The sequence below is a fragment of the Pan paniscus genome, chromosome 3 (assembly GCF_029289425.2).
Source record: "Pan paniscus chromosome 3, NHGRI_mPanPan1-v2.0_pri, whole genome shotgun sequence".
Classification (NCBI taxonomy): Eukaryota; Metazoa; Chordata; class Mammalia; order Primates; family Hominidae; genus Pan; species Pan paniscus.
Window position 1 is genome coordinate 6,517,066 of NC_073252.2, and position 18,070 is coordinate 6,535,135.

Genomic DNA, 18,070 nt, shown 5'->3' on the forward strand with positions numbered 1-18,070 from the left:
ACTTCTATAGAAGGGTGTGATTCGTGGATGGAGCAATGGCAAAAGCACACCTGAACAAGGGAGGGGAAGGGGTTTTTATTCCTGACTCAAGTAGCCCCTCCTGCTGTGTCATTCCCCTATTGGCTAGTGTTGGACTGCACAGTCTAAGCTAATTCCAACTGGCCATTTCAAAGAGAGCAGGGGTACGAGCTGGAGTGACGGGGTAAGTAGTTTGGCAGGAAAGATGGTTACAGAACAGGTGACTCAGGATGACTCAGGTCAGAGCAGGTGACCAGGGGTAACTCGGGACAGAGCTGGTGATAGAGGCAAGGAGGGGTTTCTTTACTGAAACTAGGGGCAAGGAGACCAAAAAAACGAGGAAGTTAAACTTTAAAACGAAGAACAAAGAACAGGGGAGCTGAACATACTGATACATTAGTTATTTGGAGAGGATCTCAGAACCCATTGTACTTAACAATTTACAGGCTAAAACCTTTGAAGAGGAATTTATTATATGCTATTAGGGAGTTAGGGAAGAGAAACTGGGAAGGGAAGACAGCTTTGTGAGTTAGGGGGTTATCCTAGCCACTGGAGCTGGGAAAGCCAGAAGCCAGCGCAGCGCGTGCATCTGAGAGTCAACACGTGATGGCGAGGAAGCCAGGGTGTTTATGCAGCAGCTCCCTCCAGTCTGCAGGAGGACCGCTTCCAGGAGGACTTCCGGCCTGCTGCACCAGTGGCAACCTGCGCACAGAAATGCCAGAAGAGCCCCTGGGCAGGGAGTGCGGTGCTGCCCCTGGGAGGCTGTGCCCTGGGTGCTCGGGTGTGGGGGTCGCCAGCGCTCCTGGGAGCCGATCAAGGGCGCGCACCCCGCAGTGGCAGAGGGGCTTCCTGCGCAGGGCGGGAGGAGCTTCCAGGACGGGAGCTGTCTGGGGCAGAGCCCTGGCCACGGTGGCCTCGCAGCACAACGAAAGCGCAGGGACTGCGCAGTCGGGAGGCGCTTGCTCTCGGTGCAGACCCCCGGGTGCGCGGCCGCAGTGCCTGCAGCCATCGCCCTGCGGGGCCTCGCGACTCGGGCATCGCCCCTGCTCTCCAGGCAGGACTAGAGCTTCCAGAAAGCCCCAGGGCACCCCTCGCGCATCCCAGGGGCCAGGCGGGCGCTGCAAAGCCTGCTGGGAGGTGTAGTTTTCGCTGAAGACGGGGCTGCCCAGAGCCAAAGCAGGGTGGGCTCCAGAGCAAGAAGCCATCGTGGACGCGGCGTCTGCGGGAGGAAAGCAGCTCCTTCTGGCTTCGCGAAGGCCGCCTAGTCCAGGAGCCCCGGCGCCCTTCTCCCAGCCAGGTGGATGACAGTTCCCAGCGCCTCGAAGGCCTGCTCTGTGCCGCGCGCCCTGCACACACGATAGCATTTCCTGCACGCAGCCCCCCGGCGGGGCAGGTCGAGCCGTTTTCGGATGGAAGAGAGGAGCCCCACACCTTGTTGGAGGCGCCGTCAGCAAAGGCGAGGGCTTCTTTTCCATCCTGACTGTGTCTGTTCTCTGCTCTGACCGCGGGGCCTGCAGGGCTGTTAGCCTCATTTGCAGGAGGAAGGGCACCCTTTTCTTTCCAGACCAGTCTCTCCCTCCGGGCAGTTACCACCTCCTCCCTACCGGCCCTGCCCTCCCACTTTACCCCCTCCCCACGGTATCCGGCATTCTCCCTGCTTCCCCTCTAGGCTGGGAGCTCTTCCACAGCCCGGACCCTGGTGCCAGCTGGGCCAACCTTGATGAGTGATTAACACTCAGATTCTCCAAATTAGACTATGAATAGGATTCACAGATAAAGCAGATAAAAATACAGACAACAACAGCTAAATCTCAATTTCAGATAGACAACTTTCAGTGTAAGTCTTACAGTAGGTAGGTAGTCAGACAGGAGCAGGGCAGGAGAGCCACTGCCGCCCGCCATGCAGCCAGTGCCAGGGAAAGGTGGTCTCCCAATCCGTAGAAACACCGGAAGCTGGTGATCAGCAGCTTTCCGAATAGATCGCAGGAGTTGGGCAGGTGGGCTCAAGCATTCACGCTAAGAGGCAAAATGGTGGAGTTTAACTGGTCTGTAACCTTCTAGGAGAACTCCACTGGTAAGGGAAGCATGCCTCAAGAGAGCATGCGTACAACTCTGGTAAACACACCGCAATGCAGCCCCTCCCAAGTACTGGCAGGCCACTGTGAATACAGACAGCCCACCCCAAAGGAAGAATCAGGGAGAAGGGTCACAACCCCGTAGAAGCATGCCAACATATAAAACCCAAGGTCAAAGGTGAAACCGCACACTTGATCTCTCAAGTCACCCACGTGGCCCTCTTCCAAGTGTACTTTACATCCTTTCCTTCCTGCTCTAAAACTTTTTAATAAACTGTCACATTAGCTCTAAAACTTGCCTCGGTCTCAAACTCTGTCTTATGCCCCTAGGTTGAATTATTTCTTCTGAGGATGCAAAGAATTGAGGTTGCTGCAGACCCATATGGATTTGCCACTGCTAACGTAAGTATATCCCTTGCAATATTTGGGATATACTTATATAAAAGTTATCCATTGTTTATGTGAAATTCAAATCTAACTGGATGTATTAGTCTGGGTTCTCTAGAGGGACAGAAGTAATAGGATAGATCTATATATAAGGAGAATTTATTAAGTATTAACTCACATGATCAGAAGGTCCCACAATAGGCCAAATGCAAGCTGAGGAGCAAGGAGAGCCAGTCCGAGTCCCAAAACTGAAGAACTTGGAGTCTGGTGTTTGAGGGCAGGAAGCATCCAGCGTGGGAGAAAGATGGAGGCTGGGAGGCTAAGCCAGTCTCTCCTTTCACATGTTTCTGCCTGCTTTATCTTCTAGCCTCACTGGCAGCTGATCAGATGGTGCCTACCCAGATTAAGGGTGGGTCTGCCTTTCCCAGTTCACTGACTCAAATGTTAATCTCCTTTGGCAGCACCCCCACAGACACACCCAGGATCAATACTTTGTATCCTTCAATCAAGTTGACACTTAGTATTAACCATCACACTGGGCATCCTGTGTTTTATCTGGCAACCCTAACACTGACTATGTAGCTCATTTAGCTCAGCCCCTTCCTGTCACCATAGGAAATACAGATGCCCAGAGGGGGAAAGGGGTCCTCCCAGACACACAGCAAATTGGTAGTAGCTATCCCCAGGCACCTGGAACTGAGACAGGGCTTTTCCACAAAATAACACTAAAGTGGCAGTTTCCAAGTGAGGAGGGAGCAGTGCCATGGTCCAGGAAGTGCAGTGCGTGTCTCGGGCAGCAAGAGGAAGGATTTACCTGCAGATGGTGGGCAGGGTTAATTCTGGCCTTGGTGCTACCTCCAGAAGCCTGCAGGACCTGAAGCCCACCCCTTCGCCTTTTTTCCCCACTGCCACAAGCAAGTTGGAATAGCTGGGGGATCTAATACTTCCAGTCTCAATGTCAGCAGACACGCCCAGTCCCCACACTCAATCTTATCTCCACCTTAGCTCAGGTGGGGCACTGAGCAGGGCACTCCCTCTCTCAGCCTCAGGTTTCAGATGTATAAAATGGGATATCAATACCTGATGGGGTTACTGCAAGGATGAAAGCAGATGCATTTTTTTAAAGTGCCCTGTGTGATGCTTGTATCCTGCAGGGGCTCTAGACCTAGTTATTCATGTTGTTATTGACAGTCACTCTCCCAGGATCAATGCTGGGAGATGCAGTGATAACAAAACCCAGATGGACTGCCTGGCATGTGCCATGCCTGGGCTGACTGTCTCGTGTAATCCCTGTGGTTGAGCCTTATTGCTAAAGTGATTCCATTCACAGTGCACCTTGGGGTTCAGGTTGGGCCTTGGGTTTCATGTCTGGCCAGCAAGCAAGCCCCCCAGCTGAGGCGCCCACACATCTCCACCCAATGAGCCCGCACTTACAGGACCTAGGGCCACCATTCTGGGTCATTGGGGATGAAACAGCCAAACCTGGGCCTTCAGCATTGCGGGTGAGGTCGAGGGGCAGAGAGGAGTGACAGACACAGACATTGGTGCACATGCGCCCCCTCCTAGTGGGTCGGGTCGTTGATGCCAGCCTGGCCTGCACCTGGAGCTTGGGTCCCAAGCCTCAGCAGGACATTCTTCTCTAGGCAAATTTAAAGTGCCCCAGGAAACCAAATCACTAGGGGTAACGGAGCACAAAACAGGACCATGGCTGCCCTGGGACAAAGAGGAATGAGCCGGGTGGGGAGGCTTCCCTGGCAACAGAAGGAGAGATGACTGCACTCATCGGTGAGCCACGAGTGTGCCCCCTAGCAAGCAGAGCTGTGGCATCACAGTCTCAGTCACCCTGCTGGGACAGGAGGCATGGTAAGAAGTGAATTTTACATATGGCCCAGCACACAGATATAACTAAGACCAAGCCCTTGCCCAACAATATTTACTCCACTTCAGAGGTGCGCTCTGATCCTTTGTTTTCTTTTCTATTTCATATGTTTTAGCTACTGCACACAGCCCACTGAATTGCTTTCAGGACTTCCTAATAAAGCATGGGATGCAGCTTTAAAATCTTAGACAATCCTCATCACAGCCCCTTTAAATTTGACGACCCACTTTTATGGCCAGACAAGTTGAAGTCGTGAGCCGTGAACTATTTCCTCTCTTCACGCTGGGAAGTGCCTAGACCACAGTGGGGGGCCAGCCAGCCCTTCCATCCCAAAAGCCAGCCCCTGTGGCTCCTGCGGCCCCTGCATAAATATGGAACTCTCAGGCCAGGATGGGAACTGCCAGGGCTCAAGCAGTAAACTTTATAAGTTATTACAAAACAGAAGTGTACACAGGGACACTGTAATAAAGTATATTGGGAGTTACGGGAACTCTCCAACAAGTTTAGAATCTCTGGTTTCAAAAACTATTGCAACGTTATAATAAACAAATATCCAAAAGCTTAGAAATAGAAATTAAAGATAAAGATGGTCACATTTGACCAAAAGAACAATATTTTCGTACTGAGCTTTGATGATACAATTATTAATGGGGAAGATAATTTTAAAATTAAATTTCCCTTGTAATTCAAGATACAGTGATACAAGGCATAAATGGGCAATTACACTATAGTGCATTCAATCCTTAAAGCCACTGCTGGTTTTCTGTATAACCCCCGCAGGTTGCAGGAAGGTCAGCCATGAAACATTAAAATACCACTGTCTGTCTACATTTAAAATTAAATTCAGATTCACATAAAAATGATTTGTATAAAGAGTTAAATATTTTTAGAAAAATTGTTCTGCAAGAATCATCAGCTCTAGATATACCAACATTTGTATTTCAAAATTATAAAAAATGTATCTCAAAGTTATTACAGCCTATAAGATACTCTTAATAGCTCCAATAAAAAATGCATCAGCAGAAAGGTCCTTCTTAAAATGGAAAGTGTCCTAAAATGATTTGTGAGCTTGTATTTGCCAACAGCAACTGATGTCACATTCAATTATATCGATTGAAAACAAAGTTGCTAAAAGTGTAAGCTTTGATAACCTAATAAATGAATTTGCAGAAAAGTGAGCCAGGGAAAGCTTCTAATCCAGTTATCACATAAATAAAGTATTATTTGTTTTATTGTATAAATAATCACACCCAAAATATTATTTTGACAAATTTGTAAGTTTATGTTGTTACTCATGCATCACTATTATCCCTATTACATTGCATAAGTAATAAATTTTTCAAGGGAAAAGCTTTCTATTTCACCCCTGTAACTGCACTTTCCTCCTGCTTTTTGAATAAGGGGCCTGAATTTTTATTTTGCACTGGGCCTCTCAAATTATGCAGCAAGGGATGACCCAGCAGGTGGAAAGCTCTGAGCTCCGAGTGGACTGTGCCATGCTGTCTGTGATATCTGCTAACATAGAATGTCTTCCGATATGTTACTGTGCATGTGGGGAGTACTGGCTTTGAATCAAAAGATCCTTAGTGAAAACCCCTGCCTCACCACTATGCATCCTTGGGGAAGTCACCTCTGCACCTTTTCTTTGGCGTCAGGTAGTGAGATGGCACAGGGAAGCGCCTCCTGTGGGCACCTGCATAGAGGGGAATGTAGGTGACTCTTAAGTGCTGAATTTCTTCCCTACGCAAAAGTGTGCTCTAAGCACCAGCCGCATCGACATCACCTGGGAACTGGTTACAAATGCCGAATCTCGAGCTCGCCCCAGACCTATTGAGAAAGAATCAGCATTTTAATAATATTCCAAGATGATTTGTAGGCCTGGGAGTGTCTAAGAAGCGTGGCCCTAGACAAACGGCTTGGGGATTACCTGAGTACTTTGCCGTTTAAATTTAGTCCTAACTATTGCTATTCAAAGAGTGACCACTAGAGGGCACAAGAGCCAAGTGATCAGTTGTTTGATTTGCCAACTAGGAGCTTGGAAAGAGAAAAATAAAATGTCACAAACAGGGCTGGGAGTTACCTCCAAGAGTCAAATCTTCCTCTACACCCCCGATCCCCACCCCCAAAGACAAGAGCTTTCTGCTGACCTCCTCAAAAGCATGGGTTTTTTTTGGGAGGGCCAAGGTGAGGGTTGAGTTTTTTGTTTGTTTGGGGGGTTTTGTTTTTGTTTTTTTGAGGCAGAGTCTCGCTCTGTCACTCAGGATGGGGTGCAGTGGCGTGATCATAGCTCACTGCAGCCTCAACCTCCTGGGCTGAAGCAATCCTCCCCGTCAGCTTCCCAAGTAACTGAAACCACAGGTGTGCACCACAATGCCCAGCTAATTTTTTTATTTTCATTTTTGTAGAGACATGGTCTCACTATATTGCTCAGGCTGGTCTCGAACTCCTGAGCTCAAGCGATCCTCCCACATCAGCCTCCCAAAGTGCTTGGATAACAGGTGCGAGCTTCCGTGTCCGGCCTCAAAGGCATGTTTAATCGGAAATGTGCATTGGCCATGGGCCTCCAGATCTGAGGTCGGAGGACTGATTTCCACAGCGGAGGCCCTACAGTTGAGCCAGCCTGCAGGGATGTGGGAACCCAGGACTGGGGGGTTTGGGGCTTGCACGGCGCTCACTGCCACCAGGTGACCTTGGGCAAGTCACTTCTCTCCTGGCCCGCGTGCCTCTATCCTTAAAGTGCAGGCAGTTGGCGCGCGAGATTCCCGGGGTCCCTCTCGGTTTTAAAGCCTAGGCTTGCATAGTATGGGTCTTTTCCTGCTGCAGCTTTCTGGTTTGTGCCCCAGAATTTGCCAGGGAAATAGAACCAAGCCCCAAGCTTCTGTCTCCAGAGATAAGATGGCCTTCTCTTCCTGTCATTTAAGGCCCTGGGAGGCCCTAGAATTTGGAGTGTCTGGCAGGCCTGGACTGTTAAGGTGCCCAGCATTCCAGAGGCGATGGCACATTTGTCTGTGTCAAGGAGGCTCTGGGCATGGGTAGGGAGGTGCGAGGTAAGAGAGGGCAGAGCTGAGGGCACAAATCCAGCCATTTCACAGATGGGGAAACCAAGGTTCAGAGGAGGACATGGCTGTAGCCCAGGTCCCTGTAGCCCGGAGTCAGTGATGGAGCCAGGACTTGAACTCAAGTATTGGAGTGCAAAAGGCGGCAGCCCAAATGCTGACGGCATCCTAGCGAGGGCTCTGAGCCCTGGAGTCGAGTGGGTGCTTGTTGCCTGGGTCTCTGGGGGAGCTCGCACTCCCTGGCATTCTCATGGGCACCTCCTGCCCTGGGCAGAGCTCCAAGCCTTGGCCAGCAGAGCAGGACAGGCCTGCAGGGGCTGCCCACGGACCTAGTGTTCTCGGGGTTTCTACCAAGGTAACGAGAGCAGGGAGGGCTCCCTCCCCACGCTGGGTCCTATCCAGTCCTCTGCTTGGCTCCAGGAGCACTAACTGGGACCCTCAAGCCTGCTGGGCCACAGTGGTAGGCCATATCATCCCAGAGCATGGCTCTGACCAGGCCACTCCCCTGCTTAAAGCCTCTAGGGGCCGGGCACAGTGGCTCAAGCCTGTAATCCCAGCACTTTGGGAGGCCGAGGCGTGCGGATCACAAGGCCAGGAGTTCGAGACCAGCCTGGCCAATATGGTGAAACCCCATCTCTACTAAAAATACAAAAATTAGCCAGGCGTGGTGGTGCCCACCTGTAATCCCAGCTACTCGGGAGGCAGGAAAATCGCTTGAACCCGGGAGGCAGAGGTTGCAGTGAGCTGAGATCGCACCACTGCATTCCAGCCTGGGCGACAAGAGCAAGACTTCGTCTTTGGGGAAAGAAAAAGCCTTTAGAGGCTCCCTATTGCCTGGGTGATACAGCAGGTGGCCTCCACACTCCTCAGCCTGTTGTTCAATGCCTTTGGCTTGGGACCCACCCTCCTTGGCCATGCACACCAAGCTGTCCTGCCCAAGGGCATCTCTTGCTGGGCCCACCTAAGCCCACGCCTGCCTGCCCACCTCCCTCTTTCCATCTCTATTTATAGAGCCCCTGCCGGGTGCCAGGCAGTGCTCTAGGCACTGGGGGGCAATGGTGAGCAAACAGAGCCCTCCCTCTTTGGACTCATGTTCTAATGGGAGGCAGGCGAAGAAATCAACAGCTAAGCTTATGGCACCCAGCAGGGAGGAAGGAAGGGGGATGGGATGAGAGGGCTGTAGTGTCCCCTAGGGTGGCCAGGGAGGGTGTCTGAGAAGGTGGCACATGTGTTGAGATCATCAACTCTGGGCGTGGCTGTGTAGCATCCAAGCAGAGGGAACAGCAAGTGTAAGGACCTGAGGCAGGAGTCAGCTCCGCATGTTCCAGGACCAGCAAGGCCAGCTTGAGGCCAGTGAGCAAAAAAACGGTGGAGGTGGGAGATGGGGCCCACGGGTGACACCGCCAGGCCATGCAGGGCCTTGGGGGCATTGGAAGGACTTTGGCTTTTACATTGAGAAGACAGAGCTCCTGGAGGGCTTTGTCCAAGGACTGACGAGCCCAGACATCACCGGCTGCTCCGGTGAGCCTGGAGGGCAGACAAGGGAGAAAGTGGGGAGACCATGGGAGGTGACCCGTTTCCGCAAACCTGAACCCCCGCAGATGCCATTCCATCCACCTGAGCCCCTCCCTGCAAGCTGTGTTCGGAGAACGCTTATATGTTCACGAAAGCTAAGCTCAAATGCCACGTGCCTGCTCCTTCCTGCACCCCAGGTAGAAACACCCTCGTTTGCCTCTCAATTCCCACTTTCTTTGAGCACTGTTTTTGAAAGCACCTGCTTTGTAGACCCCTACAGAAATTCTCACTTGTGAGCGTCTCCTTCTCTGGTACTGGATGCTGAGCCCTTGCAAGAGAGCAGGGGGCTGGGCTGGTTTTGCCACCATGGAGCAGTGCACCTGGCCTTCTGCACAGGCCCCCAAGCCACCCAGCAGGGCCTCCTGGGCAGCCTCACCCAGACCAAAATCTGTGTTGGGGTGGGGGGGTTGAGCTTCTGCTTTTAAAGTTCTTCCAGGGGTTTGGGTTAATTTGTCTCCCTGGGGCTTTGTGTTAATTTGTCTCTCTGGGAGTAGGGCCCAGCGAGATCGTCCTAAATTCAAATCCTGCAGCAGCCATAGTAGCTGTGGGATGTGGTCACTTAATCTCGCTGAGCCTCGGTCCCTCTTCTATAGCCCCAGGTGCCCAGCAGGCCGACAGAGGCTGTGGCCGCCTCTCCCACCTCTTTGAATTGGGCTGAGAGAAAGACGCGCACCTTCCGGAGAGGACCGTCAGGCTGAAGAAGGCACAGCTAGTGTCTAACGGGAGGGTAGGTTCTAAGGAAGTGAAGATTTATGAGAGAAATGAGTGAGTGTGATCATGTGTCTCATACCACAGCGTGTGAGTCCGTGCAAACGCCATGTCTGTCCCCTCTCAGGAGAAACCTCTCTCGGAGCTATGAAAATCCTTACCTTGCCTCATTCAGACTCTCAAAGTCTGAACTCTGTCACTTTAGAGCACAGGACTCAAGTGTGACTGTGCTCAGGAATCAGATGGGGGTTGGGTTAACATGCACATTCCCATGGGCAGGTCCAGGGCAGGGCCCAAGATTGCATTTCTAGCTCATCCTTGGTGATGCTGGCACCACTGGTCCACAGATGGCACTTTCAGCAGCAAGATTGCAGCCCCTAAGCCCTACTGACATAGAATCTGCAATGTAACACTATCTCCGAGAGATGCGTTTGCACACTAATGTTTGAGAATTACCAGTGCAGAGACTTGGAAGAATGCTTATTTTGGGGTTCAGCATGCCCTAGAGAGAGGCCAAGAATACATTTGTCATTCTGGTCTCCTTTCAATAACTGTGAGTGCCTCTTGGTTTATTGTTAGACATTGAGTTATTCAGATAATTCCTAGTCAGCTCCACAAAAGCCCTATGTGAGTGTGTGCAATCATGTCTGGCCCCCAGTGGAGGAGTGACAGAGGGTGTGCGGTGGCCCGGGAAAGGTGTGGGTTCTGCAGAGAGGGAAATTAACTTTGGTTAAGGCTGCTTACTGGGTGCCAGCTTTTGTGCAGATCACTGCGCCTGGATTAGTTACCGTATGTACTCCTCACAGCAGCCTTTGGAGGCAGATATTACTACTGTGTTACAGATGGGGAAACCAAGGTTGGGAGGAGGAAAGGCACTTGCCCAAGGCAAGCTGGCTAGCAGAGGGTGAGACCGGGATTGAAGGCAGGCTTGTCTGTGTGTCAGATGGGGCAAAGCTAGCTGCGGCAACAAATCAACCCCAGATTGCAGGAGCTTGGCAAACAGAAGTACATTTTTGTTCCCTAACAGTGCAAGCTGGTACTCCTGGTTGGTGGGCCACCTTCCTCCACATGGTGACTCAGGGATCCAACCTGCATCCAGCCTGTGGTATCACTCTCCCCAGGGCCTCAGAGAGCCCCCTCCTGGATGGCAGTTGGAGGATGACTGTGTAGAGACGGTAGAGTCTTCTTTAAACCCATAGCGCAGAAGCGGGACTCATCATTTCCCAGGCTTCCCATTGGTGAGAAGCAGTCACATAGTCACACACAGGGTGAGGGCACTGGGAGCTGTCACCCAGGCTGGAGTGCAGTGGTGCAATCAAAGCTCACTGTAGCCTTGAACTCCTGGGCTCCAGTGATCCTCCAGCCTCAGTCTCTAGAGTAGCTGGGACTACAGGTGCGGGCCACCATGCTGGCTAATTAATTATTTATGTATTTATATTTTTTGTAGAGACGGTGATATGGTTAGGCTTTGTGTCCCCACCCAAATCTCATCTTGAACTGTAAACTCCATAATTGTCACATGTCAAGGAAGAGACCAGGGCGGCGATTGGATCATGGGGACTGTTTCCCCCATGCTGTTCTCGTCACGGTGAGTGAGTTCTTTGAGATCTGATGGTTCTATAGGGGGCTCTTCTCCCTTCGCTCGGCACTTCTCCTTCCTGCTGCCTTGTGAAGAAGGTGCCGTGCTTCCCCTTCACCTTCCACCGTGATTGCAGGCCTCTCCAGCCATGCTGAACTGTGAGTCAGTTAAACCTCTTTCCTTTATAAATTACCCAGCCTTGGGCAATTCTTTACAGCAGTGCGAAAATGGACTAATACAGACGTGGTCTCATTGTGTTGCTCAGGCTAGTCTGAAACTCTTGGGCTCAAGCAATCCTCCCACCTTGGCTTCCCAAAGCACTGGGATTACAGGTGTGAGCCACCGTACCTGGCTGGGGTTGTGATGTTGAAAAATCACACAGCCTTGGAGCGAGAAAGGCTCTGAGGTTCTGTTCATCCATCCGGCACCTGAAGCTGCTCTGCAAAGCTGGCAAGATGATCATCCAGCCCCTGCCAGACATGAGGCCACAGCAGGCCCAGTGACCTGGAGTCACCCTCTGGTAAGTCTGCTGCCCTGGGACCTGCGTTTCTGGGATGCTGCTGACCTCTGCCCTCCAGGCTGACCTGGGGCTGACCAGGAAGCCCAGTGGTTCGAGAAACAAGGAAAGGTGGGAGTGCGGGCCCTCCCAGTCACCTCTCACCCTCCTCAGGTCACAGTGATTATCTGATTCATTCATTGATCAATCAATAGATACCCTGGACTGGTTGCTAGGGACAGTGGGTGTACTAGTTGAATGGCCCCTAAATCCATGCCCACTTAGAACCTCAGAATATGACCTCATTTGGAAATAGGGTCTTGGAAGAGGTAAGCAAGGGAAGATGAGTTCATTATGTGACCGGCGGCAATACCCTGACATTCCTAGTGGGTTGGGGAAGCCATCTCCTGCCCTGCTCATGTCTGTCTCACCACCTGTAGCAGCTAGGAGGGGCCCTACTCTGAGGACTGGTGCCCTTTTAAGAAGAGGAGGCGGGCACAGTAGCTCACGCCTATAATCCCAGCACTTTCAGAGGCTAAGGCAGGCTGAGGTCGGGAGTTCAAGACCAGCCTGGCCAACATGGCGAAAACCCATCTCTACTAAAAATAGAAAAACTAGCCGGGCGTGGTGGCAGATGCCTGTAATCCCAGCTACTCAGGAGGCTGAGGCAGGAGAATTGCTTGAACCCAGGAGGCGGAGGTTGCAGTGAGCCAAGATTGCGGCACTGCACTCCAGCCTGAGAGACAGAGCGAGATTCTGTCTCAGAAAAAAAAAAAAAAAAAACAGAAGAGGAAACTGGATACAGACACAGAGAAGCTGATGCCATATAAACAGAGACAAGGAAAACTGTGGAACAACGGAGACGCGATGGGAGCGATACCGCCACAAAGACCGCCAGCAACCAGCGAAGCCAGGAGAGAAGCAAGGACCCAGGAAGGAGCCAACCCCGCCCACAGCTGGCTTGCAGACTCCTGACCCTAGGACTGTTTGGGAGAGTGCATTTCTGTTGGCTGAAGTCACTCATTGTGGTGTTTTGTTACGGCAGCCAGGGCACCACCAGCGAGGGGCAGAAACCAGCGGGTGAGTTATGTGCAGGCCAGGAACGGAGAAAGAGGAAGACGCAATTCACAGGCAAAGACACGAACAAAACACAAACAAGGGAGACCAAGAGAGCCTGCATTGAGCAGGGGTGGGAGGGTGCGGTGGAGGGCAGCAGGAGAGGACGCTGTGTGAGGGTGGGGAAGGAGGGCTGAGAGTGGGCGCCTTCATGAAGCAGGGACTCTGGGCAGAGAGAATAGCATGGGCGAAGGCTCTGGGCTGGGAAAGAGCTTGGTGTGTTCAGGGGACAGGAAGGAGGCCGGTGTGGCTGAGTGGGTGGGAGGGGCAGAGAGGGGCCTGAGCTCAGCGGGGAGGGTCACTCTCGGAGGCCACAGGAAGGAGTGGGCATTTTCTTCTAAGTGCATCAGGAAGTCTTTGGAGGGTTTTAAGCAAGAGAGTGACATGATGGGATTGATGTCATTTGGACTGCTGTGTGGAGGATGTGAAAGCATTCATTCATTCATTCATTCATTTCAACAAGTAATAATACAAACAACCTCAGGACCGTGACCAGGCCTGTGGACGAAAGAAATGGCAGAGAGATCACAGCCTTGGGGAGTCAGGGCTGTCAGAGAATTCCCCTCTAAGATGACCTGGAGCAGGGGCCTGGAACAGCCATAGGAGGCCTGGGGAAGGGTGCTCCAGGGTGCGCAGCGAGCACAAAGGCCAGCTGGTGGCTCACACCCCTGCAAGCCATCTCTCCTCCAGGCTGGAGTCGGTGCTTCCCACAGTTACTTCTCACGACTTTCTCATTTTGTGAGAAATTCCTGATAATGATGCTCTCAGCTTTCTGACAAAGAGCTCAATTGTTCCTCAGGCGGTACCAATCTTAATCGTTATAGTCAAGAAGTTTTATAAGCACTTTTTTATTTTTTTTTTTTAATTTTTTGAGACAGAGTCTTGCTTTCTCACCCAGTCTGGAGTGCAGTGGTAAAAGCTCACTGCAGTCTCCTCCTCCCAGGTTCAAGCAATTCTCATGCCTCAGCCTCTCGAGTAGCTGGGACTACAAGCGTGTGCCACTATGCCCGGCTGATTTTTGTAATTTTAGTAGAGATGGGTTTCACCATGTTGGCCAGGCTGGTCTCGAACTCCTGACCTCAAGTGATTCTCCCGCCTTGGCCTTCCAAAGTGCTGGGACTACAGGTGCGCATCACCATGCCTGGTTAATTTTTGTATTTTTAGTAGAGATGTGGGGGGAGGGGTTTCACCATGTTGGCCAGGCTGGTCTCGAACTCCTGACCTCAAGTGATCTGCCCTCCTTGGCCTCCCAAAGTGCTGGGACTACAGGTGTGAGCCATCAAGCCTGGCCTTATAAGCACTTTATAATTTGCAAAGCCCTTCTGCAATTCAGTTCAATAGCCCTTCCCTGGCCCAGAGGTGTGGGGAGAAGGCAGATGTGCACACAGATCTTATCTCACCTTCAGGAAGGTCTGACTCCATCTGGTCATACAAGATAACCGCTGTGCAAGTTCCAAAGCAAGGCCAACATAGAGACACATGCCCAGGTGCACTGATGTGAAACGTTCACCCGTCATTCAACTCCCAGAGGGGCCTCAGAGGCCGCAGTCTAAAATGTGGCAGGTTGATAACAAGCTGGTACCAGGTCAGGGTGTGTCTGCAGGCACAGAGCTCCCCGCCAGGAGGGAGAAGACAACATTTGGTCCTTGGCTCTGTGGCCTTGAACAAGCGTCTTAACCTTTCTGAGCCTCAGCTGCAAAAGATCGATTCTATTTGATTCTCACAGGAGGCTCTGAGCCATCAAGAGTGGGTCAGGCTGGGCCTGGCACGGTGGCTCACGCTTGTAATCCCAGCACTTTGGGAGGCCGAGGCGGGCAGATCACCTGAGGTCAGGAGTTCATGACCAGCCTGGCCAACATGGTGAAACTCCATCTCTACTAAAAATACAAAATTAGCTGATCGTGGTGGCCAGCACCAGCTACTTGGGAGGCTGAAGCATAAGAATTGCTTGAACTCGGGAGGTGGAGGTTGCAGTGAGCCAAGGATCACGTGGCTGCACTCCAGCCTGGGAGACAGAGCAAGACTCCATCTCAAAAAAAAAAAAAAAAAAGAGGCTGGGCGCGGTGGCTCACACCTGTAATCCCAGCACTTTGGGAGGCCGAGGCGGGTGGATCACAAGATCAGGAGATCAAGACCATCCTGGCTAACATGGTGAAACCCCTTCTTTACTAAAAATACAAAAAAAAATTAGCCAGGTGTGGTGGCGGGTGCCTGTGGTCCCAGCTACTCGGGAGGCTGAGGCAGGAGAATGGCGTGACCCCGGGAGGCGGAACTTGCAGTAAGCCGAGATTGCACCACTGCACTCCAGCCTGGGCGACTCTGTCTCAAAAAAAAAAAAAAGAGTGGGTCAGGCTGGGCATGAATTCGCCTCTATCAACTACCACCTGACCCCGGACAAGGCAGTATGGTTTCCTGAACCATAAAATAGGGGGAGTGATAGAACCCACCTGATAGCTGTTCCTTCTTTAAGACTGAGCTCCAGTGTCACCCTTTCCCCAGCCCCTCGCAGTCCATCTCCGGACCTCACCGTCCATGCTCCGCACTTGCCACCCTGAGCCTCATTCTGAAAATACCTACCCGTGCTGCCCTCAAAGCTCAGCATGTCTTGGGCCCCCAGTGTCTCTCCAAGCAGGGTCTCTGCACAGATGTCAGGCCAGACTGTCCCTCTTTGCTCAGGGAAAGAGAAGATGAGCTCTCAAGGTGCCAGCCTGTAGTCCCTGCACTGGGGCAGGACAAAGGTAAGTAGAATCAAGAATCGCCACCAGGACTACACTTTCCCCAGGAAAAACTTGAAACGAGTTCACGTAGCATTTTGGATCCCACCAGAACAGCAGCCCTAGAGAAAGTGCCAAGAGAATTCCTATACCCAAGTTTCTTCTCTTTCTCTTACCAGAAGCTCTTTGGCATTTCACAAAGCAAGTTGCAACCAGAGTCTGGCAGCTTCCATTGTATCGAACAATTAAGGAAAACAATGATCTGTGATCACGGCAAGCTTCTGGGTAATTTATATTTCTAAAGATTGTCAAAAACAATATCTCCTTTGCTAAAACTGTTCAAATTGCTCCCACAAACATCAAAAGTGCTCCCCACCCCGCCCCCCACTTTCTCTGCCCGTCTCTATGGCAACGTGGAGCTGTGCTATTCTGATCACTGCTACCAAGCCAAGCAGGTGTCCGGAAAGTTTTGGGGAGGATTTTGAGTTGGGTAATTTTTGGCTCTTCTTGACATTTCCTAAGTGCCGTGATGCCTAAAATTTTGTTCTATTGTTTCCTGCTAAAGTGAACAAGAAGTTCCCTCTCCCACCAGCTCTGGTTTTTTTTTTTTTTGGAGACGGAGTCTTGCTCTGTCACCAGGCTGGTGTGCATTGGCGCGATCTTGGCTCACTGCAACCTCCACCTCCTGGACTCAAATGATTCTCTTGCCTCAGCCTCCTGAGTAGCTGAGACTAAAGGTGCATGCCACCATTCCAAGCTAATCTTTGTATTTTTAGTAAAGATGGGGTTTCACCATGTTGGCCAGGACAGTCTCGATCTCTTGACCTCATGATCCGCCTGCCTCAGCCTCCCAAAGTGCTGGGATTACAGGCGTGAGCCACCGTGCCTGGCCTAGCTCTGGGTTTTGAAACGATCACAGGAGGGACTCAAGGCTGAAAGAAGTGAGGGAGGAGGCCAGGCGTGGTGGCTCTTGCCTGTAATCCCAGCAGTTTGGGTGGCTGAGGCAGTTGGATTGCTTGAGCCCAGGAGTTCAAGACCAGCCTGGGCAACATGTAAGACCTCATCTCTACAAAAAATAACAAACAAACAAAAAAAATTAGCTGGGAATGGTGGAGTGTGCCTGTAGTCCCAGCTACAGGGTGGCTGGGATGCTGAAGTGGGAGGATTGCTTGTTCCCAGGAGGCTGAGGTTGTGGTGAACCGAGATCATGCCACTGCACTCCAGCCTGGGTGACAGAACAAGACTCTGTCTCAAAAAAAAAAAATAAATAAGAAAGAAAGAAAAAAAAAAAAAGAAGTGAGGAGATGTTGCAAATGCCCCCCGACCCCAAACCACACCTCGGGGGCGTTTGTCTAAGAAAACATCTTTTGTGACCTGTGTGTTATCTTCTTTACAGCCGCCTGAAACGCAGAAGGGAGCTTGCTGGGTTTCAGACATGGGTAAGTGTGGGGTGGCATTGCAGCAGGGATTGGAGGCCGTCAGACCAAAGAGGTGACCCAGAGTGGCCGTGGGTACAGGACTCAACCTCTCAGAGCCTCTGGTTCCTGGTCTATAGCCTAAGGACGATCCCACCTCCCAGGTTGTCATGTGGATTTAATGGGCCACCAGGTGTAATCAGTATTCAGGAAGGGATGGTAATGGTCTGTGGTGTGGTTATGGAGGAAGCCAATGTCCACCAGTTCCACGTCCACGCAGGTTAGCTCCCAGGTCTTCCCAATAACGCTTTGGGGCAAAGGATTTACTGAATTGACGCCCAGGGAGGTCCAATGAGTTGCTCCAGGTCTAATGACATTGCCTAAGCGTGTCATAGCCCCTCCCCATGCTCAGTTCCCTGATTTAAAGTCAGTGCCTCTTGGAAGCAATCACAGTGTCCTTCGGGAGGTGAGTAGATACATAAGTGGATACGTAAGCTGTGGTCCATCCAGACAATGGAATATTACTCAGCAATAAAGAGAAATGAGTTATCAAGCCATGGAAAGCCACGGAGGAAACTGAGCCGCATATCACGGAGTGAAGGGAGCCAAGCTGAAAAGTCTACGCACTGCACCGTTCCAACTCTGTGACATTCCGGACAGGGCACAACCATGGATATTGGGAAAAGATCAGTTGTTGCCAGGAGGCAGCGGGAGGGAGGGATGAAGCAGTGGAGTGTCAAGAGCCTTAGGACAGTGACGCTGCTCTGTATGATGCTGCAGTGGTGGTCCACGTCATTCTACATTTTTCCAAACCCACAGAATGCACAATGCCCAGGGTGGACCCCGATGTAAATGCTGCGCTCTAGGAGATAGCAATGTGTCAATGCAGGTTATCCATTGGAACAGGTGTGGGGAGGCTTTGCATGGGGAGGTGTGGGATCTACGGGAACTGTCTGCACTTTCCACTGAGCTTTGCTGAGAATCCCAAACTGCCCTTAGAAATAAGGTCTGTTAAAAAGGGGTAGGGGGCGGCTGGGTGTGGGGGCTCACAC

General features: G+C 51.5%; 1 long non-coding RNA gene across 1 annotated transcript; it reads left to right on the forward strand.

Moving 5' to 3' along the window:
- The first annotated feature begins 2,421 nt into the window (after window positions 1-2,421).
- LOC117978782 (uncharacterized) lies at window positions 2,422-17,947 on the forward strand. The gene is made up of 5 exons (XR_008625055.2): window positions 2,422-2,495; window positions 9,584-9,717; window positions 11,146-12,853; window positions 15,783-15,888; window positions 17,000-17,947. It is a non-coding gene; the product is annotated as an uncharacterized LOC117978782 (long non-coding RNA).
- The last annotated feature ends 123 nt before the right edge of the window (window positions 17,948-18,070 follow it).